This window comes from Zootoca vivipara, chromosome 2, assembly GCF_965207765.1.
Source record: "Zootoca vivipara chromosome 2, rZooViv2.hap1.1, whole genome shotgun sequence".
Lineage (NCBI taxonomy): Eukaryota > Metazoa > Chordata > Lepidosauria > Squamata > Lacertidae > Zootoca > Zootoca vivipara.
Genome location: NC_142584.1, coordinates 47,572,804 through 47,599,016, shown reverse-complemented (window position 1 = coordinate 47,599,016; position 26,213 = coordinate 47,572,804). Strand labels below are relative to the sequence as shown.

The 26,213-nt window shown below is 47.6% G+C and overlaps 2 long non-coding RNA genes across 2 annotated transcripts; both read left to right on the top strand.

Annotated features, from left to right (window-relative positions):
- Nucleotides 1-1,310: 1,310 nt before the first annotated feature.
- LOC148686838 (uncharacterized) lies at nt 1,311-4,275 on the top strand. Its single transcript, XR_015948099.1, has 2 exons — nt 1,311-2,218; nt 3,894-4,275. It is a non-coding gene; the product is annotated as an uncharacterized LOC148686838 (long non-coding RNA).
- Nucleotides 4,276-15,698: 11,423 nt separating this feature from the next.
- On the top strand, nt 15,699-22,729 carry LOC148686837 (uncharacterized). The gene is made up of 2 exons (XR_015948097.1): nt 15,699-15,821; nt 22,617-22,729. It is a non-coding gene; the product is annotated as an uncharacterized LOC148686837 (long non-coding RNA).
- Nucleotides 22,730-26,213: the final 3,484 nt, after the last annotated feature.

The window sequence follows — 26,213 nt, the reverse complement described above, 5'->3', positions numbered from 1 at the left end:
AGTCTCCTTAGAACGAGGCAATGTCACCTGAGAGAATGAAGAAGACAGAAGTGGTGAGCGGGACTGGGAAGCTTTATTCCATGTAAACAGTACATTAGGGATTATTCGCTGCTTCCAAGCTTTTCTTCCAGAAGCGTTGATATGCATCACGGTCCCACAATAACCCTAACAGGTCTGTTAGGATGGCAAACAGTGACCTGCCTAAGGTCACCCAAATGAGCTTCATAGGAAAGTAAGGATCTGGATTGCGGCTTTCCATACCTAACCCAATTCAAGCCACTCCAGCATTTTGGCTAGTTCAGGTCATATTAATACCAAAGTGCCATTGTTATGTAAAGGTGGAGATGGGGTAGAGTAGGAGAGATGATGGGGAGGAGAAAAAGGGATGGCAAAGGAATCTCCTTACATACATGCACGCCCTATGGTACAAGCACACATATCTGTAGCATATGTGTGAATACTGAAATAATGGGAAACATCTAAGCATCTAAGCCAGCTCCTGAACTCCCCTCCCCATGTGAGCCACTTTGACAGTAGAGGCGGGGGTTAGGAAAGCCCACTTGTCCATCACATGATGCCTTTAACTTAACTTCCAGTGAAAGGATTGGGAACCCAAATTTAAGAGCATGCTGCCATTTCTTTGTTTTCTTCCTTTGCAAGTGCGACTTGAATCGAGCCTCAGCTGCAAAGGGATATCCTTTGCATCCTGTGTATGGATTCCAATAAGGGATGTAAAGGAAGTATGCAAGCCCAGCTTGCAGTAGAGATTGGCTCCACTAAGGAGCCAATTCCAGCATGATTTGCATCGTAAGGCACTGAAGGCAAGCCCTGCTTGCAGAGGAGCAATTGGGACTTCTCTCTAGCACTCCTGATAGTTCCTTTCCCGCTGCAGCTTTACCTGCTCGAAACCTGATGTCGGATGTGGGAAGGTTGGTGTGGATGAGTATGGGGAATAGCCTCATGGGTCAAGTAAGGCCCCTGGCAGCCCTAATTTGCCCCAAAGGACTGGGATTCCCCATGCTGCTTCAGAACTGACACCTTGCTACAGAGACTGCGCCATGTTTCTTCAGTTACACATTATTGCAGCTAAGCCTCGATAACAGCCTTTAGGCGTGTGAGCCCCTGTTTATAAATTCACCGACTTATTTGGGAAAGCCAAGGAGAAATGTACATAATCATTTCTAGTCTCGGAGTTAAAAAGAAGACAGCAAGAAAAAGAAAATCTGGATGAAACTGGAGAGCAGAAGTATAGATCAAGAAAAGGGAGTGGGGGAATTAACAAAAGGGAAGAAAAGAGGGCAGGAATTAAAACCCAAAGGGTGGGGGTGGGGTGGAGAGAACAGCTCACAGGGAGCACACTGTTCTGGGGAATCTCTGTAAAGGAGAAGAGGATCAGCATCCAAAGCAAAGTGCAGCAAATGAGGCAAAAAGGAGCAGTGTGCAAGAGAATGAAACAGACATGTATTCATAATGGGAAGAATACACAGCGTAATTATTCCAGGGAACTGCAGCTTGAGTCCTCGTGTTACATAGCCTCTGCATAATAATTTAATAATAATTTATTATTTATACCCCGCCCATCTGGTTGGGTTTCCCTAGCCACGTCAATGATGAGAGGGGTATCTAGCTATTTCGTCCTCTGCAGAGGCATCGCATGAACACCAGGTGACGTTGCCGGCCTGCCCTGAACCAAAACGTGGGCAGATTCCTGTGCTTGGGACCAGAGCAATGCAGGCTGGCACTGAAAGGGCAGTAGATCTCTAGAGACACTCTCATGCCAGGGAGATTGCTTCTAAACCTTGTGTGTTCATTTGCCATGCACAGTTCACAGACCACATATGTTTTGGCCAGTTTGTGAGAGGAAGAATGCATGATGCCTCAGGAAGTGTCGCAGGCGCCTATTATGTGTGATTTGTGACGGAAATTCTGACAAAGAGCAACATTAACTCCACCCCTGCACTTAACTGCCTGTTGCTCAAACACACCGTGACACTTTGCAAATCCTGTTTCTTCAGTTGCTTGTGGCTTCCGTGTACTCCCACCTCCTGCTTCCATAGTATTCAGAAGTATAGTATACCTGAGCCCTCGAGTGCATGTGTTACAGGAATATTCCTTTCACTCTGGCAGGATTTATTTATTTTTTCGTGTGGGTGAATGTTCCTACATGTGAGTCCCAACCACAGCAGAAGGCTCCTGGTTCAATCCCTGACAATTCCAGGTAGGGCTGGGGGGGGGGGGGACTCCCTACCTGAAATCTGAGTGAGGCACTATAAGGCAACTTTCTCTCTTGCTTCGTGGTACAGGCCAGACACAGGTTTACTCACTGAGGTTACTCGGAGGCTTATTGTAATATTAACCATTGCAGGCAGCACAAAAATCATGTCAAGCTTGAAAGCTTGTGTACTCCTTTGTGATTTTCAGTTTGATCCTATTAAAGGCATTATGCCTGGACCTTTCACTTGATCATGGGAAACCACCAGGAGTGGGGCTTTAAGAATTGGCTCCTTGTGACTCATTCCCAGGAAACACTGAGACATTGGCATTACCAGCTGTGCTGGTTCCCCAAGTCACCTGAGCAGAAATGCCCTCGCCAGGTTATGTCCATTTTGGGAAGGGCAAGAGAGCCTTGGGACACAGCCCTTCATGGCCACATATACATCTCCCTATGTATGTATCTATCTAGCCAGCCAGCCTTCCCCAACCTGGTGTCCTCCAGATTTTTGGGGCTACAACTCCCATAAATCACATCAACCCTCCACTCTGATTTGATTGTGGTTGGAACAGGCTCACATTGAGGGCCATAGGTCAGTTCGGCAAAGTCCCTGCTTTGCATCCAAAAGGTCCCAAGTTCAATCTCTAACATCTAGCCAACTCTGAGCTTGGTAGACCAGTGATCTGACTCGGTATAAGGCAGCTTGTCATGTCCTGGATTCCCATGTGACTAGATCAGGCTCACATTTGAAGGCACAGGTCTGCCACTCTTGTGTGTTACTTAGAAGCCTTCTGAGGCTGACCAGGAATATCCCCATCCACTCTCCCTCCATCCACAACAGAGAGTTGTTTTTTTTGGGGGGGGGGGTGACTAGAACCTTAACAAAAAGCCAGCATCCCAGGGGTTAATGGATATCAGCATTCCAGTGGCAGCTGCTGACTCAACTTTGTACAGTGCAAGTGGGACACACCCAGGTGAGGTGTCTGCAGGGCTGGTGAATGAATGCAACACACCGCAGGTGAAAAGAACAAAGCTAGGCAAGCCTGGGAGAGCTAGTTCTGGTTGGCCCCGCCCCACGTCCTCCTGCCTGCCTGCCTGCCTCCCAACCCTCCAGTTAGTCTCCAGCATTTCCCCAGCTCATGAATATATAGTCTCTCTTTACAGCCAGTGTAGCCCCAGTTCATTGGAGCTGCAAATCCTCCACTGTGCAGAAAAAGAACATACAATTATTTCCCCTCCTTTAGGAACCAGAATGCTCCAGGCGTGTTCCCTGAACTGGTTGTTCCCAGGGCTGGTTGAATGGGGCTCGGCTAGGATACGAACCCTGTCACCCAAAACAACATCTGGGCACATCACCAAAGCCCCCAGAGCCACAGATTATACCAGAGATGAGATTTAATACCAACTGTTTTCATGGTCTTATATATTCCTCTGCTGCCAAGCTCCACAGGGATTTAGATTAAGCAAAATACAGAAGCTTTGTATATATAATATCAGAGTGTTCATAAATAGAGCAAGAGGCAGGCTTCATAGCCTCCGTTGCCATTTCAGTGTTCGGCCAGAAGGACAGAGGAGGAGCCAAATTAGTCTGCAGCAGCAAAATTAGCAAAAGAATCCTGTGGTGCCAAAAGTGCTAGGGACATATTTCTTTATTTATTGTATTTATTATATATGTATTCAGAGTTCTTTTCAGCCAGAACTCGCCAGAGAAGACTCCCTGGAAAAGACCCTGATGTTGGGAAAGATTGAGGGCACTAGGAGAAGGGGACGACAGAGGATGAGATGGTTGGACAGTGTTCTCGAAGCTACCAACATGAGTTTGACCAAACTGTGGGAGGCAGTGCGAGACAGGAGTGCCTGGCATGCTCTGGTCCATGGGGTCACAAAGAGTCAGACACGACTAAACAACAACAACAAAGTTGGCAGCTGGGTGGTCATGGTATACCTTGGGTTAATGTCTTATATTTCCTGAGCTGCCGAATGCTGTTGCCTGTATTCTGTATGCACATGAAGATTTATCTCAGACTTCCTTCAACAAGGAAAATAAAATCTTGTGTACAAAACCCCCGCAATTGATTCATTTTCTCTGACGGCCATTTGCCTGACAGTAATCCAGGCATTAAAGGGCCCGTGCCATCAGCAGAGAGCAGAGGCCTGCTTACTATTGTATCCAGCCCTGCCTCTCTCCCCCCCCCCCCCGGGCACCTGGTTCTGCCTCCTTCCACATGGTGAGGAGTGAAGGTCTGCAGCAGAGAGTGTGCTGTCTGCTTGTGCCCCCCCCCCCACACATGGTTTAGAAATCTGATTGTGCCTAGTCCTGAATTGCACAGCGAGGCTCCCCACTACAGACTTTCTCCTCCAATAGATGAAAGCTGGCAGCAGGGCTGAGTGACATGGATGTGACAGAGCGGGCAGGGCAAACTATCCCTCACATGTTTCCCATTATATACCGTGTTTCTCACATTATAAGTCATGTCTTATATTAATTTTTTCCTGAAAAAAACACAGCATGGCTTATTTTCAAGGGATGTCTTAATTAAAAAATAAGTACCGGTACCGGTATCTGTGCAGACGACAGACCTGCTCCCACCGGGTCTTCGCGCGCGGCAGGCAGAGGCTGCAGCCGGGTCCTGGGGCTGCGCGCGCGGCAGGCAGAGGCTGCAGCCGGGTCCTGGGGCTGCGCGCGCGGCAGGCAGAGGCTGCAGCCGGGTCCTGGGGCTGCGCGCGCGGCAGGCAGAGGCTGCAGCCGGGTCCTGGGGCTGCGCGCGCGGCAGGCAGAGGCTGCAGCCGGGTCCTGGGGCTGCGCGCGCGGCAGGCAGAGGCTGCAGCCGGGTCCTGGGGCTGCGCGCGCGGCAGGCAGAGGCTGCAGCCGGGTCCTGGGGCTGCACGCGCGGCAGGCAGAGGCTGCAGCCGGGTACTGGGGCTGCGCGCGCTGCGCGCTGAGGCTGCAGCCGGGTCCCGGGTGTCCGTGCGCAAAGGCTACAGCCGGGTTCTGGGGCTGCACGCGCTGCGCGCTGAGGCTGCAGCCAGGTCTCGGGGGTTAACGCGGCAGCAGCAACCCTTCTTTGCCACAGACCTTCTTCCACCACCCGGTACGGCTTATTTTCGAGGTATGCCTTATATTTTTCCACCTCAGGAAAATCCTGCCATGCCTTATTTTGTAGGGATGCCTTAAAATATGAGAAACACGGTACTCATTCACAACTTAAGACCAACAAGCAAAGCCATGCCACACATCCCATCTTGTAGGCAGGTCTTTTGGGAATGTGCAGTGGTAGAGCTCCTCCACTCTTCCCATTGGTGGAGCCACCCTATGCTTAAGGGAGCACCTGTTAGTCTTTTTGTCAATGAAATATTTTTTTCTGTCAATCTATGGGTGCTTCCAGGTGTGGGTTTATTGTACGATAACTGTTCCATGCGCATGCAGGGGCTTGGCAGTGTCCACATGTGACATCATCGTCAACAAAATACACGCACACACACACACACCTATTTAATCTCAGGCAATGTAAAAGCTCCTCTCGAATTATTTAATTGGAAGAGGCACAGGGCACAAAAGAAATAGGACCAATGAGCAGACCTAGGCTTCAGGACTGCTGGGGTGAGGTCAAGCATTATTCCAGTGACAGGTAGGCCCTTGAATTATAGTGCTGGTTTGTTCTCAGCCACACCACCCTAAACACACACACACACACACACACCATTTTGTTAAAGAAAAATGCTTAGGGCTGGCGGAAAATTAAGCATCAGCAAGGCAGGGCGGAAAAAGTAGCTTCCAAAATGCAAACAAAGCTCATTTCCTAAGTCCTTCAGTTCCAACCATCTCTGCTTCATTCTGCCTCCCTCCCACTTCATTTCAAACAGGCTGCCAAGCTCCTTGATTTGTTTCATATTCAAACTGGATCCCAAGCAGTTTGTGCTGGCCTCGGGCACACCCACACAGCATTTTTCTTGCAGGTTTTCTGCTGCTGACGTCCGTCTGTTTTGTGCAGCGTCCGCACAGTGCCCATCTCATCAAAGCGCCTTCCCACATTTCCCCTCCATTTAATCTGGATTTGCTGCTTCCCATGTTGCATTTTGGCCTTCTATTTAGCAGGTTTCCCATGGAAATGGTAAATCTGGATTAAGGGGGGTGGGAAGTGAGATGGGATAGCATTTTGATTGAGGATGGCATCATGCAGACACAATGTTCCCAGCACGAAGTCCAAAAGAAACTGTGGGGTAGAGGAAACACTCATCTCCCTCCAGTGCCCCATTAGAGCCTGAATGTTTCCATCTGGATTGGTTGTCACTGGGAGGGACCTGTGGCTTCTCCAGAAATCTCCCAGCAATCTGTAGGCCTCACAATGAGCACAATAATCTCCTCTCAGTCATCATTGACACATATGTCTATCTTGTGTCAAAAGCTGTGATAAGAGTCCTTTGCCCCTTAGCAGTCCCCCGTGAGATTCATCCCAGAACTGTGTACAGAGAGGAACTGGCTCAAAAGGTTAAGGTACAGCAAAGTACAGGTTGCCTGTGGCCATGTTTTGACTCCTTACATTTCCTGTACCATTCTTCAGGCCACTTGTGATGTTGCTTCATACCATAGTCATATGGCCTTTTCCCAACGATCCACTGAAGAGCCATTGAAACAGGCCTACATTCCTATCTGTGACTCCAACAGCCTTACAGCATTTCCTGTCACTTCAGTTTTGATGAAATGAAGGCCATGCCTTCTTTCTCTGTTCAAACATTCCTCTTATTGGGGAGAAGAACCAGGATCAAGCAGGGTTTTTCTTACGTTCTAAAGTCAAGAAAAGGGCTCAGCATTTCTAGCGACTGATGAATATAGCCCAGAGCTCTCTCCATAGCTGCATAGCTATTTGCTTGGGAGCACTGATGGTGAACCGGTGGCATGTAGGATCTTGCTCGACTCCATTAGACCCCGACAACATGGCCAATGGTCAAGGATGATGGGAGTGTAGGCCAGCAATGTCTGGACAGCCGTATGTTTCCTACCACTGTCCTAGAACAAAGGGGACTCAACATGGTGCCCTCCAGATATTGTTGGACCACAGCTTTTATTATCCCTGACCATTGGTCATGCTGTCTGGGTCTGGTGGAATTCAACAACATCTGGAGGGCATCAAGTTGACTACCCTCACCCTAGAGCACAAGGAAAGGTGCATGTGGGGGTTGGGAAGTTCAAAAACCAAGGTGTGGCTTCCAATTGGCGCAGGCGCCCCGGAAACAATAGCTGACAGCTGCATCGGACGTTTGGCTTCTGAAAACTGAAACACTTACTTCTGGGTTTTCAGCATTCAGGAGCCGATTTTTGAGTACCAAGGCATTCGAGAACCAAGGTACCACTGTAAATATATTTTAACAATGCTACCAGTGACCTGTTTGTGGTATTAAGCCTCTGTCTGGGAGAATCCAAAGGGAACATTGGTGAAGTGTGACTAGAGGCAATGGTCAAGCAGGCCTTATAAGGTGAGGCATATTTTATGGACAGTGCTAGGGCAAAAACAGGCAGCCACATGCATGGAGTGAAAAGCTGCATTCTCCTTCTAGCTCGCCAAGCTAGTCAGTCAAGTTGATCTGGCTGCTTACAGTATTATGAATGGGGGTGCTCACCACCCGACTCCTCTAAGAGGACAACGGCTGTCAGGTGACACATGAAGGCGTGTGCAGTATTTTAATAAAGTAGCAGGTTGCCACTTCGAATTCATATCCCATCAAGCTATTAGACCATAGTGGTTAGGGATTGGACTAGGACCTGGGAGACCAGAGTTCAAAACCCCACTCAGCCATGAAGCTCACTGGGTGACTTTGAGCTAGCCACCATCTTTCAGCCTAACCCAACTGCACAAGATAAAACGGGGAAGGGAATAAGTTTGTACACTACCTTGAGCTCCTTGGAGGAATGGTGGAGTATTAGAGATAGGTAGGTAGGTAGGTAAGTAAGTAGATATAATGGAACACAGTTGTGCTTGTTCCCATAACCAAATCCCAAGACAGTCCTTCTTTCAAAACATTAGTCACCAGTGTGAAGCTCCTCATTCTGGAAGCCTGGATTACATTTGAGAACCGAGGTACCACTGTATTGGGTTTTCAGTGCAAAGGGTGAATTTGGATTACATTGGGGGGGGGAAGGAATAAGGACTGGCCAACAAAATGCCATGTGGACACTGCAAAAAGAAAAAGTGGCATGCGTGAGCAGCACCAATCCCACAATGCACCCTTGCCTGGAAGCCCGTGAAGGCATTCCTACCCACTCCCTGCGTCACTGACTGTGACTGTCTCCAAAGTGACAGTCCCTGAGGGTGGGGCAAGTAGAGCAGAAACTAAGCCAGTGTGTGGGAGGGCAGGAGAAGGAGAGGCACCTGTGGGAAAGGGTGAGTCAGGCCCACAGGAATTTCCAGGATCCGCATATATTCACCAGGGCAAGATCTCTCTAAAACAAAATCAGGCTCAACAAGGCCTCACTCCAAGCTGCTTCCCCTTCTTCTTCCTCCTATACAGATTGTAGAGTTGCACCTGTTTCATCCAGGTTCCAGTGGGTGGGCCTCTGTGCATCTTCACAGAAATATGTGTGTGTGTGTGTGTGTGTGTGTGTGTGTGTGTGTGTGTGTGTCTGCAAGATGGAGCAGAAGCCGTGAAATGGGCTTCTGGGAATTATTATTATTATTATTATTATTATTATTATTATTATTATTATTATATATGTGCCCCATCACTCTAAGGTCCCAGGGCAGGTTACAATTAAAACCCAATAATGGATATCCCACTAACTCTTTTGCCTCCTACTCCAATTAAACATAGCCCACCCCTACACAAGAGGAAAGCAAAATGCATTAGTCAGTCCAAATAAAAAAATCCTGCAGGTCATGCCAGATTGGGTTTCCTGGCCAGAAGGTAGTCAAATGTAGGTGGGAAAGTGCACTCTATGTGGGGCTACCTTTGAAGGTGACTCGGAAACTACAACTAATCCAGAATGCGGCAGCTAGACTGATGACGGGGAGTGGCTGCCAGGACCAGGGCTGTCTTTACCCTATCCTGCGCCATGGTTCAAGGAGCCCTCCGGCACCCCACCCCACCTCCCTGTTCCCATAGTTGCTGGGGCTGGAGGAGCGGGCTGCTTCCCCCTCTTTATTGGGGTGCGTGCGTGCGCGGAATAGATCGGACCCAGGAGTCCCGGCTCGGCTCCCCGCACCCTCCGCCTCCTCTCTGCTCTGGGCCCTTCCCTCCGGCTTGGCTTCGCTGCCGCGAAGCAGGAGCCACCAGGTGTGCGCACAACGAAAGGGGGAGGAGGAGGGCAGGAAGGGACGGAGGGAGCTTGCGGCCTGTCTCTCCTTCCTCTTCCTCTGTGCGGCACCAGGTTCGCCGACTGGGACCAGTGCTCGCCTCTCCATCCCGGCTGGGCTGGAGGGTGATGCCTCTGGTGGGGAAGAGGCGGAGGCTCCGGGCGCGGCGCTGCTTCGGCGCAGCGGGTGAGGGCGCCGCGTCCAGCTTACACCTCTTCCCTGGTGCCAGGGAAGCCCTGCCCAGCAACGGCAGGAAAGTGAAAGTAGTGAAAGTTGCTGAGAGGAGGGAGGGGCAGGGTCCCTGTTGGGACCCACAGTCAGGGCGTGTGCAGATCGGGTCACTGCCAAGCTCTCCTCCCCATATGGTTGACGGGGCGCTGCTGGCGGGCGTGCAGAAGGCCGTGCAGCTCCCCCACTTGCTGGGGCGCCCCTCAGCACCCCTCAGCACCCAGCGCCCTGGCGCAATGCGCCAGTAAAACCAATGGGAAGAACGGCTCTGACCAGGACCATATAACACTGGTCCTGAAAGACCTACATTGGCTCCCAGTACAATTAAAAGTGTTGGTGCTGACCTTTGAAGCCCTAAACGGCTTCGGCCAGTATACCTGAAGGAGTATCTCCACCCCCGTCATTCAGCCCGGACACCGAGGTCCAGCTTCGAGGGCTTTCTGGCAGTTTCCTCACTGTGGGAAGTGAGGCATAGCTGCCAAGTCTCCCGTTTTCCACGTGAAACCCCCGGATTTTAATCCGTTTCCCATTGTTATCCCGAATAGAAAAAGAAAAATCCCGGAAATCCCCCGGATTTCCTACCTGCCAGGGAGGCTCCATTTCGGGTGCCGCTCTGCCCATGTCTGGGCACTGGAAATCGGGCAGAGTGGCATCGGAAGTTGCTTCTTCGAATGTCCGGACATGCGTAGAAGCGACTTCCGGTGCCGTTCTGCCCATGTCTGGGCACCAGAAATCGGGCGGCACCGGAAGTTGCTTCTATGCATGTCCAGACATGCATAGAAGCGACTTCCGGTGCTGCGCTGCTGCTGATCCCGCATTTTTTCGCAGGAGACTTGGCAGCTATGAGTGAGGTTACAGGGAACCAGGCAGAGGGCCTTCTCGGTAGTGGCGCCTTCCCATCAGATGCCAAAGAGATAAACAACAACATGGCTTTCAGAAGACATCTGAAGGCAGCCCTGTATCAGGAAGTTTTTAACATTTGATGTTTTGCTGTGTTTTTAATATGTTGGAAGCTGCCCAGAGTGGCTGCAGCAACCCAGTCAGATGGGCGGGGTATAAGTAATAAATTACAATGTTGATGGGTGGGTGGGGAGGGGGTGGCTGCTGTACTCTCTCTCTGTGTGTGTGCTTTAAAGCTTTTCAGGGGGCAGATATGGCTGCTACCCTTCTTTGCTAGCGCTGGCCAGGCTGAAGTTTGATTTCTGGGGCAGAGGCAGACTGCCTGTTTACTGCCCCTCCCCACCCAGTCAATCAGCACAGCCTTCCCTCCTAGGCCCCAGAGCTTATTTCCCACTTCTGCCCACCACTCCTGCTGATGCTGAGACACCAAAGAAATAATAACGCTCCTTGTTGGCCTGGAATCCTTCCAGGGCCATTATTGCTGTGTTGCAGTCAGGTAGCTGCTAATAGCTAGCTAATAACTGGAATGGAGGTTTAATCATCTCCTTTGAAAGGATCAGCAAGCCAGGCGAGGAACTGCTGCACAGGGAGGGTTAATAATGCCCTTTCATGTCGGCAGATGGTATGTTTCAACTAGAAACGCCCAGCAACGCTTCCCTTTCACACACCTCAAACCGAGCTCTACTTACAGTGCCAGGTGTTTGTGTTTCCTTGGAGGACGGATATTTGGTTTCTCAGGCAGTGCAATCAAATCTGACGGACTGCAGGAAATGGTGGCACTCCTTCTGTGCTTAACACAGCCTCGTGGCCCTGGAAAATACCACAAGCCTAGCCCAGTGGGAGGTGGGGAATTTCTACTATCGCTTGCATTTTGGGATCTGGTTCAGATTTTAGGGACCGTGGTGTTAACTGCAAGCGGAGCTCAGTGGGAGGTGGGAAATAGCATACAATATGGATCTCCTTTAGGACAGGGGGTAAGGTTAGGGAGGGAAAGCACACTTCCTGAAACACTATGCAAACTGAAATGCACCTATCGTTCGAAATTTGGCCGTTTAAGGCTTTTGCAATGCAGATTTCTAATGAAAAATGGTGTGCAAAAATGCTTATATCCAGGGAAAGCGTGTAACATCTAAAATGGCTCATGTTAGGAAAAATTGCTTGCCAAAATGTGTATAAAATAGGGGAAGTTGCAGGCAAAAATGTGTCTATTAGCAGAAATGTACACTAAAATGCTGATCATTTTTTTTAAAGAACCTTGCAAACAGATGCTGAAATGTGGCCGCCTGAATTTAAGATTAGAAAAATAACAAACTCAGAGGAATGGACACTGACTGATCTGACCATCCCTAGCCAGGGGTGAACAGAAGGTAGATTGCGATCTACCAGTAGATCATGGGATGATTTGCAACAGATTAGCAAAGCTAACTCACTCCCACTTTTTAAACAATAGCAACAGCAAAAAAGCATCTCTTTCTATGTGTCTCTCAATTAGGTTGCTTAAAATCCTGATCTGTGTTAAGGTAGATATAGATTTGTTCTTCTACATGCATACAAGTATATATAACTGAGTGCTGGGTGACAGCTGTGATTATTACACGAGAATCAATGAGTTGCAGAAACTTACACCATAATAAATATTTAAGGTGTTGCAAGACTTTGTTGATTTTCCTACAATAGACCAGCATAGCTACCCTTCTGGAAATCCCAGCATATATGGCTCATTATGAGGTACAGTAGGGAATTAGCCACATTTCCTGTGCCACCATTTTGCATCTGGCTCTACCCACCAAAGCCACAGTTTTGTAACCTGCTCTAGCCAGCCTACCTTGGGGCGGGGTAGGGAGTAGGCAGGGGTGAGGTGTATTTGTAAACCACCCAGAAATTGATACTGAAGGGTGATATACTGTAGAAATCAATCAACCACTTTAATTCAATATTTAAATCAAATCCTTATGCTTAAAAGTTGATGCTGCAGCCCTGAAGTCTACCCATCATCCTTTAGGTCTAATAAATAATAAAATCATTATTATTATTATTATTATTATTATTAATTCATACCCCGTCCATCTGGTTGGGTTTCCCCAGCCACTCTGGACGGCTCTCAACAGAATATTAAACAGAATAAAACATCAAACATTAAAAACTTCCTCCCGTCCTTCCCCAGCCACCCATACCTTACCCTATAAGTGCCCACTCAACCTCTTCAATCCGCAGAACTGGAATGGTGAACAGGTGCCACACAATTTTCATTCCACACTTGTAAGAAAACATTCGTTTAGTGTGGTGGCAGCACCTACACTTTGAAACTCCCTACCTACTGACATTGAGCAGCAGGCTTCACTGTATTTTTGGGGCATCTGGATTTGTTTTGTCAGGACATGTATATGTCGATGTATTCGAATTTCTTTTTCAGCCTGCTGTTGATCTTAATTATCTTAAAGCATTTTAAATTGCTGGTTTTTAACTGTTCTTATTGATATTTCTAATATTTCTTGCAGACGCTTTGCTACAATCAAGGAGTACATAAATTTTGTTAAATGAAATGAAATGGTGGGACTGCCTGAGGTGGAGAAGTTTTGGTGGCTGTACCCAGTGCTGCTTTTTTTTCTGGGGGTACGCAGGGGTACGCATACTCCTAAACATTTTGTGAATCTAAGTTTGGCCTCATTGAGGGGCAGTATTTCAATATGAGTAGGAAAATGAGAGTACCTCTAAACATTTTTATAGGGGGGGGGAGCACTGGCTGTAAGGCTTCCCCAGATACTGGAAACCCTGTTGCTGGCAGGACCAAAGCTGGAGGGAGCCACTTGCCATGAGGGTCGCAAAACAAGAGCTTCTGCAAAACAAGAGCTTCTGCAGAGTTGTGAAATTTGAGCCCTCAGCAAGGTGGGCAGCGTTTCACAACAGCATCGAACATATTTGTTTCCTGGAACAGGTAAAACTGACCAGCATTCCAGTGAGCACTAGAAACCCAGAAAAGATCTTCCCACAAAGGAATAAACAGGCTTGAAAGAGTCTCTCCCCTTGTGGATGCATCTGATAACATGTTTGCATCAGCTGGTATGGAGGCAGCAGAGGCGCGGGAAATGCCATACTATAATCTGCCACCCACACTTGGCTCATCCCCTAATCCTCAATAGCTAGAATTTGGCTTTAGCCCTGGGAGATGGGGCTTATGTACCCTGTTAGATTTGTTAGATGCAGACAAATACCCTTGGTTTGGGAGAGCAGTTCACACATACAAGTGTGTGAACAGTTTCTTTCCATCGGGGGCTGCTGTGTGGGACAGAAAGTTTGGAGAACATTGGCTTCATTTGTCACAGTTTCCTTACAAACGGAAAACACTTGTTTGTTTCTTTGGTTTTGTATGCATGCACCCCAGAAATTCGTGTGATCTCTGAGTTTGCCATATATGTTCAGCCTCTAAATACTGTAATGCTTAGTTCCACCACAGATCAGAAACAATGGTAGGAAATGTTTCGATTCTAGGCCCAAATTTGGGAACCGACCACGGGAAGCAAAGCATTGCATCTATTATACGATGATACAAGCTTGTGTCCTTTCTTGCCCCCCTGCTAAAATAGCCAGTCAAGGCTTAAAATCCATGTATTTACCCTTTGTCCATTTTTGCTGATCCCGGCCATACCCTCAGGCTATATATGATGTGCTCGTGCTCTGTCAAGAAAAGGCGTGGGGTTTTTGAATAGGCTTTCGCCCCGGTTTCTTTTAATATCCTGTTAGTTTACGATCTGCTTCCTCAATCTTCTCATTATCCCAAATCAATATGCTTTCATTGTGCTGCCCTCTCTGTGGCTCAGACGGAAACCCTCCCTAGCTTCTCAGCCATCTCTTCTATCTAGGAGAGAAGGTCTCCACGTTGCCTCTGGCTCTGCAAATCGCTCTCTTTCACTCTGCTGGACCTGCCCTGCTCTTTCATGTTCCTTCTCCCCTCTTTGTTCCTTGACACATGGATGCTCCGAAATGCTGAGGCTGCAGAAGCACACCACACACAAACAGAACGGAGAAGCAGGGGATGGGGGGAACCCTGCATGAGGAAGCAGGTTTGCAATGCGCCATTCAGTGTCCTTCCTGCCACGCTGTGGCTGTGATCCCACCGGGAGTGCGCACACCCCCTTCTCCAAATGTGCCACCTGGCAAGGGGCATTCACATTCGTCACCCTTTGCCAGTTCGGCAAGATGAATCATGCCCAAGATTGCAGATGGAGGCCACACCTGCCAACCCCAAGCCATCCTGCTGGTTCTTTTAGAGATGAAACTGAATCACTGCCGAGGTAGCAGGTCTGCCAAGAAAGGAAGAATGAGAAGCTGCATTCGTTTGGGAAGCAGAAGCCACCGATCTGGGCAGTGCTTGCTTAAAGAGAGGCCTCTGTGATCCATTTTTATTTTGCAGGCAAGAGTAGGGATCTGTGAGATAAACCAGGGAGGGCAGAGGTCTTGGGGTGGGATGGTCAACAAAGGCATTGATAAGCTCAGTGTTAGGCAGCAAAAGCAGGAGGTGGGGAGTCCGCTGGGGTGATGACCAACGAAAATGACCTATGAGGCTGAGCATCGGCAGGGCCTGGTTATTAGAAAGCAGCTCTTCCTGGGGTGGGAGTTTAAAAAATGTAATGCTGCCAAGGGCAGGACTTTGAAGCAGCTTCCGTTGCTTCACACCCACTGTTAACAGTCCCAAATTCAGCAGTGCAAGAGCAGCCACACCTCTTGGCATCCATTCCTCCTCCCTCTCCTCTAGATCACATGGGCAACTCTGTGAAGCAGGAGCAGCCAGATGTTGCTGGACTACAACTCCTATCATCCCTGGCTATTGGCCGTGCTGGCTGAGGCTGATGGGAGTTGTAGCCCAACAGCATCTGAGGGGCACCAAGTTGGGGAAGACTGGATTACAGCAAGCAACACCTGGAGGTAGAATTTCATCCAAGGACAAGTGGATGAGGCTCCATCTTGAGCAAGCAGTGGCATTAGATGTTGAGGGGGTTGTAGCTAAATATTTCAAAATTTTATGGTTCTGCCGTAAAAAAAAAAAACAGAACAAAATATACCTGGGCGTGTGGATGTGGACCTGCACTTCAAAGAATCAGAACTTGGCAGAGGGTAGGAAGCAGGGAAGAAGAGGAGGTGAACCTGAGGGAGCCTGGCTGGATCCCATCATGTTCCACTGGTGTGGAAAGAGGGTATGTTATATGAAATATATTATAAGAAAGAAAAGGAATGTGCTGCCTATTTAATTATTGCTATATATATTTGTCTCAAAGCAACTTACAATTTCTGAAAGAAAAACCAATACCCAATTAAAATACATCAAAAGATTCAAAGACAATACTAACCAAAATCTCTCAACTGGCAATAGTGTAAAAGCAAAAACTTTTGCCAGCAGGGAACAGTGTGCTGCTCCCCCTATTTATTTATTTTTAACATTCAGCAGCAAATGGGAAAAGCAGTGACCGGTGGCCACTAGGAGGGCCCTACTTGGAAGCGATCTTTATCTTGCTGAGCCTGCATTTACAAAAACAACATCTGCTTCCTCCTCTCTTTTATTGGTTTTCACTGCAACCGAATAATAGGGCCATCAGCCTGTAGTTCGTTTCCATGGAAGTAGAAGAAATTAATTCTAATAATGATTTTTTTAAAAAGGAAAGAAAGAAAGAAAAACCCAAGTGAAAGATGGACAAGGAAAGGCTGTTGCTCAGAAGCAGAGCACATGGAAGGCAATGGGTTTAATCCCTTGGTATTTCCAGGTAGGGAAAACCCTGGAGTGCCACTGCCAGTCAGTGTCGACAATATTGAGCTATATAGATCCAATGGAAAGAAGCAGCTTCCTGTGTTCTTATGAGAAAGAAATGACAGCACAATGCATTCAAAGGGAAGGTTACCGGGCCCGATCATATGGCTTTGGAACGCCTCCCTTTATGAAGTCAATAGCAGTGGGAACAGCTTTGCCAACCATGTTTTAGTCACAAAAATGTACTACTTCACCTTCTAGGGTCTCAACACCAGGGACTGTGCTTCCTGCACCGCTCAAAGCAAAGCAAAGCAAAGCAAAGCAAAGCAAAGCAAAGCAAAGCAAAGCAAAGCAAAGCAAAACAAGCTGCAGAGCAATGGCCCCAGGCTTAGCTTCCACTGTTTTTGAGGGTCTCTGCACTTTTAAGTCTTTGTGATTTCATCATAGTTTGTGTCCTTGACTTGTGAAGGGGGACATATGTGTGTTGCATTGGGCAGGGCCAAAAGACTCCTTGGCAGGAAGGCTGAGGCAGAAGAGCCTGGTTGATGGAAGCATTCATTTCTAGCTCTTGTCAATTCTCACATCTCTGATCTGACACTGACGTATCTAATCCCACCTTCAGCTCTCTAGTAAGGCCTGGTGTCATGTGACTTGGCCGGCAGCTGGGAGCGATGATGGTCAAACAATCTCCTCAGCATTTCCCTAACTGGCTGCAGCAATCAGCTTACCATTAATCTCCGCTCGTCCCCCTTTGGCCTCTTGGGCCTGAGAGAGAGGCTGCTCAGCGGAGCAAGCAAAGCGCAAGGAATCTGCCTGGGAACGAGGCAGTGGGACACCGACCAAGGGCAGAATCTGACAGGGGGTGGGGGATGGGGGATGGGCAAGGGGGAAAGTGAAAGGAAGAGCAGGCCACGACTAGGCTCAGAAACTGAGTCGCCCCAGTGAGTCAAGCCTTCATCAGCTGCCAGGAGGGAGAGGAATGAGTCAGTGCCAGAAAGAGTGTATATTTGCTGACTGCACCGCTTGAGGTTCTTGCTGGGGCAGTAGGATGATTCTGTGAGCTCTCAATTAGAAGTGCACCAACCATCTCTGTCTCTTGTTCTTTCTTTGTCTGTCAGAGGCACACGTCATCGCTGCTCAGTCTGGCTCTTTTGTCTGCAAGGATATGATGATGCTGAGGAAGAGGCCAGTCCAAGTGAAGCATTGGATACATGCCTCTCTAGTCACCAGGCATTGCTACCCCACCACCACCACTTCATCCAGATGCAAGGCTCTGTCATTAGGGATGGTTCAAAAACAGCTGCATTAGTCACACAGGCCCCTGATCAGCAAATGGGGGTACACTGCCGTCAGCTGGTACTAAAATGGAACCCAAACTCCACCTGAAATCCATCCCTCTGGGCAGCTAAATTTGGGTTCCAATTGGGTACGAGCATGAAAAATATCCGGAATGACCCTTCAAGTGTGATATTTGATTCTGCTCCGTGTCATAGCTCCCCCAAAGAGGCCACAACCTTCCAGTGACATCCTGGCATCTACATGGCTCCGAAGGCTATGCACTCAGCACAGAAGGAATTGCACCCGTGGTTATCAGAGTAAACAGGCGCAAAAACAGACACAGGCCTTCGCCCTCTGCAGCCTCCTAGGACTAGCTCCACTTCCTGGCGTTCCTTCCAGACAGTTTTCTGCCTCACACAATCTGATGTATAGGCCAGTGCTCAGCACTTCGGCAAGGCTTACTTCCTGCATCTGGAACTCTCGTTTTTCTATTTGGTAGAGATACTAAGAGCATGTGGTCATGCTGGCCACATGATGTGGAAGCTGTACGCTGGCTCCCTCGGCCCATAACGTGAGATGAGCGCCGCAACCCCAGAGTCGGTCACGACTGGACCTAATGGTCAGGGGTCCCTTTACCTTTACTTTTACTTAGAGCAACAGTTGTAGCTGCAGAAGCGCTGAGACGGCTGGTGTGGTCCTTCTTGGCAACACACAGGCCTTGCACACTTAGCATTCATAGTGGCATAGTTGCTGTTTGAGCCAACGTTTTTAAGAGTGAATCTGAGTGCACCACTGCTCACATTGTTGCTATAAGAGAGTAAGGTCTTCCTTTCCACATTAATGGTGGGTTGTGAGTGAGAAAAGTTATGTGGTTGTCATCACATTCTTAGCATGCCCTTGTGGCAGCAAATACCAAAGTTATGAGCCCCTTTGTTGCTTTTTGGGGGGGGGGATATATAATGCCTAATATTCTGAATTCCTAATCTAGTGGGAGAATAGATTACAAGAGGTACTACATGTCTGCCTGAGATGTGGCTAACCTGGTTACTGAGGTGGGATTTTGTCTGCAGCTAAACTTTGTTCTCATGGGCAATACTTGACTCAGTGCCATAGCTCTCTCTGAACTCAGCTCACACACCAGCAGCTCACACCAGGCAGAGGGAAGTGATGCAAAACAAGCATCTTCCAAGCGACCCCCTCCACACAAAAGGCAGGATGATTCAGGATGACACATGCCACCCAAATGAAAACATTGCACAGAGAAGGCAGCCAAGTATGGCTGCAATAGCAGCTTCAAACAATGGAGCATGGCCCCCATATGCAGGTGTCAAGGAAAGAACCATAGCCAACATTACTGTGGAGAGTCTTCTGCGGAGGATACACATTAATTCAGTGGCATCTGCTGCCCATTGGGCCTGGTAGGGCAGGGAGGACAACAGGAGGTGGAGCCAGCGCAGATGACAGGTGGAGCTTAGCACTTTCTTCCTCCCTGCTGAGTTCTATAAGGGCAAAACAGCCTAAGGAGGAGGAGGAGGTGGGCAGCCAGGATCACCCCGTGGAAAGGCTGTAAGTAAGAAGTCATGGAGGTGGGGACTGGCTGAATGGAGACTGAGTTTGGTGGCGCAGTGACCCATCTGTTATGTATTAAGTTAACTGCAGTACTCCTTCTGGTCACCGTGGCTGCAGTTCTTACCCTGCCCATTGTGGCTGCAGTTCTCACTCAGGTCCACAACATGCAAATGAAGGATTGAGAGTGCTGTTAACGGATTGGGTAGCTAGGGGAAGTTTGTTACTGTTGCAAGTTACTGAGTACTACAGTGGAACCTCGGTTTATGAACACCTCGGTTTATGAATTTTCGGTTTATGAACGCCGTGGACCCATCTGGAACGGATTAATTCATTTTCCATTACTTTCAATGGGAAAGTTCGCTTCAGTTTATGAACGCTTCAGTTTATGAACAGACTTTCGGACCCAATTACACCCATGCTTCAGTTTATGAACGCTTCAGTTTAAGTACTCCGCGGACCCGTCTGGAACGGATTAATCCACTTTCCATTACTTTCAATGGGAAAGTTCGCTTCAGTTTATGAACGCTTTAGTTTAAGTACCCCGCGGACCGTCTGGAACAGATTAATCCACTTTCCATTACTTTCAATGGGAAAGTTCGCTTCAGTTTATGAACGCTTCAGTTTATGAACAGACTTCCGGAACCAATTGTGTTCATAAACCGAGGTACCACTGTATATAGGCCAGTTGGCTAAGCTACTGTTCAGTCTGGACTCAGAGCTAGAATAAAGAGCTGGTTGTTTTGAGAGCAGTGTCTTCTTCATTCTTACCCACTATTCTACACCATCCACTCCAAAGGACCAACGTTCATTGCATAAATCCACTTTATGCATGGTCAACCTCATGAAATGGGGGGAAAGACATGCAAGAAGCTGCCATTACATCGTCAGCACTTATCAAGAGGAGAAATGCTTGCCGCAATACACAAAGGTCACTCTCTGCAGCAATGTGTACCAGTGTCCAATGGGAAGTTAACATGGTGCAATTGTGCTAGAGGTCTTTGCCGCTACTAATTGTAAATGCTAATGGACAAAGGGCACATTGTGGTAATTAGCCTTGGTTGAGATCTCTCTCATGTCCCCATTTCCTGCAGCAAGTGCAGGAATGCTGCAACTCCCAACCCCCCAAATGATTATCAGGGAATGTTTGGATGTTGCAAAGAAGGATGTCTGCTTTCTTCAAGATGTGTACATGCATGGAACCTGCCATTGCACACAGATTTGCTTTCTTTTGAAATGCTTAAGATTTTTTTTTGTTAATTGTGATATGTATTCTGTAGTTGACCTCCTTTGTAATGTTTTATTTTGATATCTTTAAGATAATATTTTAGTTTCTGTTAATTGTGTTGCTTTGTCTGTATACTTTATATTTGACTTTCTTCAGTAATATTTTATTCTGGATTGCTTTATTGATGTTTTAATGTGCTGTGAAGCACTTTGAGATTTTTCTTAAAAATATAAAGCAGTATAGAAATGGAAATAAATAAACAACAACAACAACTCCATGTACAAAGAGGAAAAAACTTTTTCCACAAAATCATGGGAGAAGATCCTTCTCCCATGATTTTGTGGAAAAAGTTTTTTCCTCTTTGTACATGGAGTGGGTTTAGACTGGTGATATTCCTCATTGTAAGACAGATTCAGGGTCAGTTATAGCGATTTTAAGATAATCAAAACCACCACCACCAGAAACAGATTTCTCTCAATCCAGAGAAAGATCATTATCCTTAAACACCAACTGAAATCAATGAGATGAGTTAGCTGAAATGAATAGGATGCTAATGTAACTAAAGCTACAGTCCTCTGCACATTTACATGGGGGATGGATGCCTTTGAACACTGAGGAATATATTTCTGATAGAATCACTCTTGCTCAATCAGAGCCAGAATCTTTAAGTGCTACCCATACTAAATTTTAACCCAGATCTGCTGCCATTAGCACAATACCCCATCTCCACAAAATGGGTGAGTCAGAAAGCAGCTTGGCAAAACTGGTCCATCATATCTGTGAAGGTAGGGATAGGCATGCTCATGCTAACCAAGAAACAAGAACTTTACACTATGTGAGCACATCAGTGTATGCATGATACAGCTGAGGGTTGTGTGGCCTCCAAGCAGTTCTTTAAAAATAAGCAAAGCCAGTGATGGTACAGGCGCAGTCCAATAGGTGCTTGCAATACTTGTTCAGTCACATTCCCTGCAGCACTCCCAATTGTAACTGATTGGGGAAGGGTGGATGGGAAATAGTATTTTCCCAGCAGCAAAATATTCTGGTTCGGAGTGTTTTGAAAATGTGATGTTCAGCAACATAAATGCTGCCCTAAGACAAAATGTCTGGATACTCTGAGCACTCCCAAACTACATCATAGCTGCCAAGTTCTCCCTTTTTTAAGGGAAATTCCCTTATGCTGAATAGGCTTCCTCGTGAGAAAAGGGCAAACTTGGCAGCTATGCACTACATGATATTGAGCATCCACCCTGCCTTATTTGCAGAGGAGCAGATGAAGCTAACTGCTTGTCATTCATTCTAGAGATTAGAGGGCATTGCATTTCTAATGCACTTCTCTGCCACTTTCTTTATTGCAAGAAGTCTGATCTTTTGGGGGAAGGAGGGTCGTTTGTGCAAGACCTCCCAACCAACTAGAATTGCACTGCCTTAATTTGTTGGTATGTGACCAAGCCCCGCCTCAAAATAGCAACAGCGCCCTTTGCAACACAAATGAGAACTGCACATTTGTGATGCTACCTACTGTCTGCAGGTGGCCAATGTGATCTCAAACCTGACTTCGGTTAAATTTAAGCAGCAAACCATCTTAGAGGCAACGTCGAGGGGTGGTCAGGGGACGAATAATGCAACAAGCTGTTCTTGATTAGGAAGGACATGCCTGTGGAGCTGGTATGTATGTTGCATGCCCTGCCCCTCCGCACGAGAGGCGAGCATTTGCCCTGGAGAGGTTCATCTGCCTGCCCTTCACCCATCGCAGCACAAAGACAAAGCAGAGGAATGACGATCCAGCAGAATGGCATGTTTCTCACCACCTTCCCCCCCCTTTCCTCCACATGGGCTGAATCAGCATTTCAGGGAAACCATGCAAATGCTGAATCGCCACAAGCTTATTTTGCCAGGCCTGCCTTGTGCGCATGAATGAGAATGCATGCTGCCAGATGGGGCTTAGGAGCAAGAAGCAGAGCACAGGGGGGAGACATTTGCAAACAGGGGACACAGAAAGGGGCAGGGTGCAATGCCGCTTTCCCCCACCCTGACTAAGCTGATGTTGGAGAATCTCTCCCAAAATATATAAAAAAAACACTCCATAGAATCTAAAATTAAAAAATGGAAATAAAGACTAGTCCTCTTCCTTTTACTATATTAACCTGCTCTATCGTTTTCAATGTATTCCAGCCTTCCTCAAACTCTTTCTGTCCTGGAGTTTTGGACTACAAATCTCATCAGCCTCAGCCAGCATGGGTTGGGGAAGGGTGGTGTGTCCCATAATACCTCACTTCATTCTGGCACCGCTCCAAGCAAAAAGTCTACAGTCTTATCTCCTAGCCATCTTTCCCCCCTCCCTCTGTTTGTCTGTCTGTATAAATGTATAAATGAAATGGCTTTAAAAAAAATCAGATGATTACCTTTAAGAATAAAATGGATAAAGGATTTTATTTTATTTTTTTAAAAATGCATTTTGTGTTCTGAGCATTTAGGTCACTTGCTTTTAATCCCACTTTTAATCCTTTTTCTCTGCATCTGTGAGAACCAAAAGCATTTTTAAAATGGAATCTGAAGCTCTTAATTTCAGTATCACATGGAACTTCAGGTTTCTACAAGCCCACAAAATGATGAAAATCAAGATTAAGGCGTATGAGCTGGCAGTACAGGGCACCACCTTTTGCATATTGGCAAACTCATTCCTCTGAACTTGTTCCTCCTTCACAGCAGAAGGCATAAAAAGCAGGGTGTTTCCCCGATTCCTCTCCTGCCTGGCAGGGCTTTCTATCAGCAGGGCACACCTATGCCAGCCAGGGTAGCAGGAGATGGGAGACAGGCAAGCTAAAAAGCTGCACCCTGGGGAGCAAGGCATTGCCCAAGCACGCCTGGCACAGTCAACAGCACGGCAGCAGGCTCTATTACCAGCAACCTCCTTGCACAACAGAAATGGAGGTTGGGTCAAAGTATGGACCCTTTGCAAATCAGCTGGGTATTCTTCATCCACCCTTTGAGACGAAGGTATCTTGGGGTGGGTCACTCCAACATTTGTGGCATTTTGCATTTTGCCCATAGGGATGGATGATTCTGCCCATTTCATTTTCTCCCAGTTACTCTCGAGTTCAGTTCTGCACACGTTAACATTAGTTTGCAATTATTGTTATTTTAAACCCTCTTTTGAATTTTAGTGCAAATTTCTCATAACGTACACATTTTTGTATATTTTACCCAATACACTTTGTTTGCAAAGCAATTTTCTCTAATGTAATACATTTTTCATGTTTTTTTATTGATTTATGTACTTTATAGTCATACTTTACCCTAGTACGTTCATTTTGTAAACACTAGTTGCCTGCAAAATTCGCAAGTGAATTTTGACAGGTGGCTGTGTTTTGGTTCGCCTGCTGTTTTGGAATGTGCATTTGAAATGATTTTATCCCTCATCCCTACCTCCCAGTAGTTTGGGAGTTGAGGACAGACAAATGGGTCCTAAACCCTCATCATGGTGGGGGTGGGGGAACGGGCAGCAGATCCTTTCCCTGCTTTCCTTACCCCTTACAAAACTTAAGAAGCACATTTCTCCACAAAGGGCAATTGAGAAGGAGCACAATTCTCTGTGTTTGCCTTAGGTAGGACCCCAGGGTTTCTTCCTCCATTCTGCAATGACAGCAGTTTCCACAGAATCTGCCAGATGCTACAGAAGATAGTAGTGGCTGAACATTGTCAATCACGAGGTCTCCGGGGCAAGAAGGGAGGGATGGAGGCCTGTTCGCTGTTGCATCAGGTTACTCTGAGTGGGTTGGATGCAGGCAGGACTCGAACATACAGCTGAGGCCAAAAGCCTTTCCCCCTACAGACTATATACATCAATCACGCTTCCAGGAAGCTAAATGTCCCTGGCCTTTTAGAGCTTGCCCTGCAATTGATCCCACAGGGGGAGGGAGTGCTTCCCCTACCTCTTACCGAAGTCTGCCACATAGCTGCTTCTTCTTTTTACCTTTTGCATGCAATGCTGAACTTTGCTCCTTTAACTAGCTATGAAATGTTAGGAGACTGGAGGAGGGAAAACACACACATACTGAGAGTCAAGCACTTGCAACAATAAAACCAACCAACCCTGGAGTAAATAATTTGGCAAGTGGAGTCGAGTTCAGTTTGTAGGAAGTGGCGGGGGGGGGGAGGTGGGTCAGAGGGATTATTGTGTGTTTGGGCAAAGGCAAGCTCCTTTCTAAACGCTCAGCTTGGCTCCCTCAGCTGCTCTCGCCTCCCTCCTCCCACCTTACAGTGGAAAAGCGCAAGACATACAATTAAGCAGAGAATTATAGCCTAATTGCCCTTTCTCCCATCCATCTGCTTGGAGTGTATTGGAAACAGTCTCTAGGGCTGTTGCTACAAGCTTTTAGCCAAATGTACACCATAGACCTCTGGGGCACTCCACTCTCCCTTTGTGCGCCAGGCAAGCTCAGAGAGCCACAGGAGCCAGCAGGCCGCCCTCCAACAGCGTACATTCATGCAGCCTTTGCAAAAAAAAGGAGGGTGAAATGTTTACCCCACCTCCTCTTCTGTAGCACCTTTCTTCCAATGCAGCCTTGCCCACTTCCTCATTCTGTTCTTGGGCCTCCAGCACGGGGTGCCAGCTTATGATTTCAAAGATCTTGGCATGTAGGTAGTGGAGTCAGGGGGTGATTCCCTCAAACAGAGTCAGCGGGGGAGCCCAGAGGTGGATTCACAGGACGGTCTTCCATTCAACGTTTTCCGTATGCTTAGTATGAAACCTGAATAGCAGTCCACCTGACCTTAGAAGGCTCCAGCTGTGAATACACGCCACAGCCTCTGCTGCCAGGCTCCCCCAGGGACCACAGTTCTCTTCCAATTGGAAAATGGTATAAGTGGTTGTGCAGCAAGTAAGTCTACACACAGGGGAGTCTTGAGTCACGACACATCTACAGGGGCAAGAATGGACTCTCTGGGAAGGATTCACCCAATGCGTCCCATCAACAGAAGCCCTGTGTAAGGACATCTGCTAGCACAGTGGGGCTTCCCCCCCCTCCCCTCTCCCTCCTGAAATAGGGATGGGAGAACTCCCAGAACAGCACATGGGGGAGGGGAATTGTCCCATCAGGCAAGCTTGTGATTTTACCTGGCCAGAATGTGCCCTTGAATCTGTGGCGATCCCTCACTTGCCTAGAGGATGGATAGTTTGTGTGTGTGTGAAAACACACTTGCTTTGGCCACACCCACCACTGGTACACAGCCCTGGAAGGTGGCCCATGAGGTAATGCTGAGAAAAGGTTCTCCACTTCTCCTCTGAACATTCACGGAATAGGAACAGTCTGCTGAAGAATAATGGTTAACATTCCAGCTTTTGAGTAGCAAATGTACACGACAATTTATTCTGCAACCTCCAATTAGAAAATGTTTTTAGCCTCAAGAAATCAGGAAGTCTAGGATTCCTCACACATTATGTATCTCTAGACACATGTCTAGAATATCATGTGCAAATGGAACGAGCATGTCATTGTAGGCTGTGCCCTACAGGACTGACATTGGTTCCAATTGGATGCCTCACTTGCTGGGTAATCCTATGTTTGCTGCTGTGTAATGTGTACACAACACAATCCTGGGGACCCTGTATTGGCAGGGCACAGACCAGTGAGGAGGGCTCAGACTCGGACTGGCAGCCTAGCATAGCTTGCTTGGCTGTTCTGTGTTCATGTTCACAGCAAAGTTCTTAAAATGCTTCATCCCTGCATGTCACTAAAGCTTAGTTATGCTAAGTTAATGAAGTAGGCC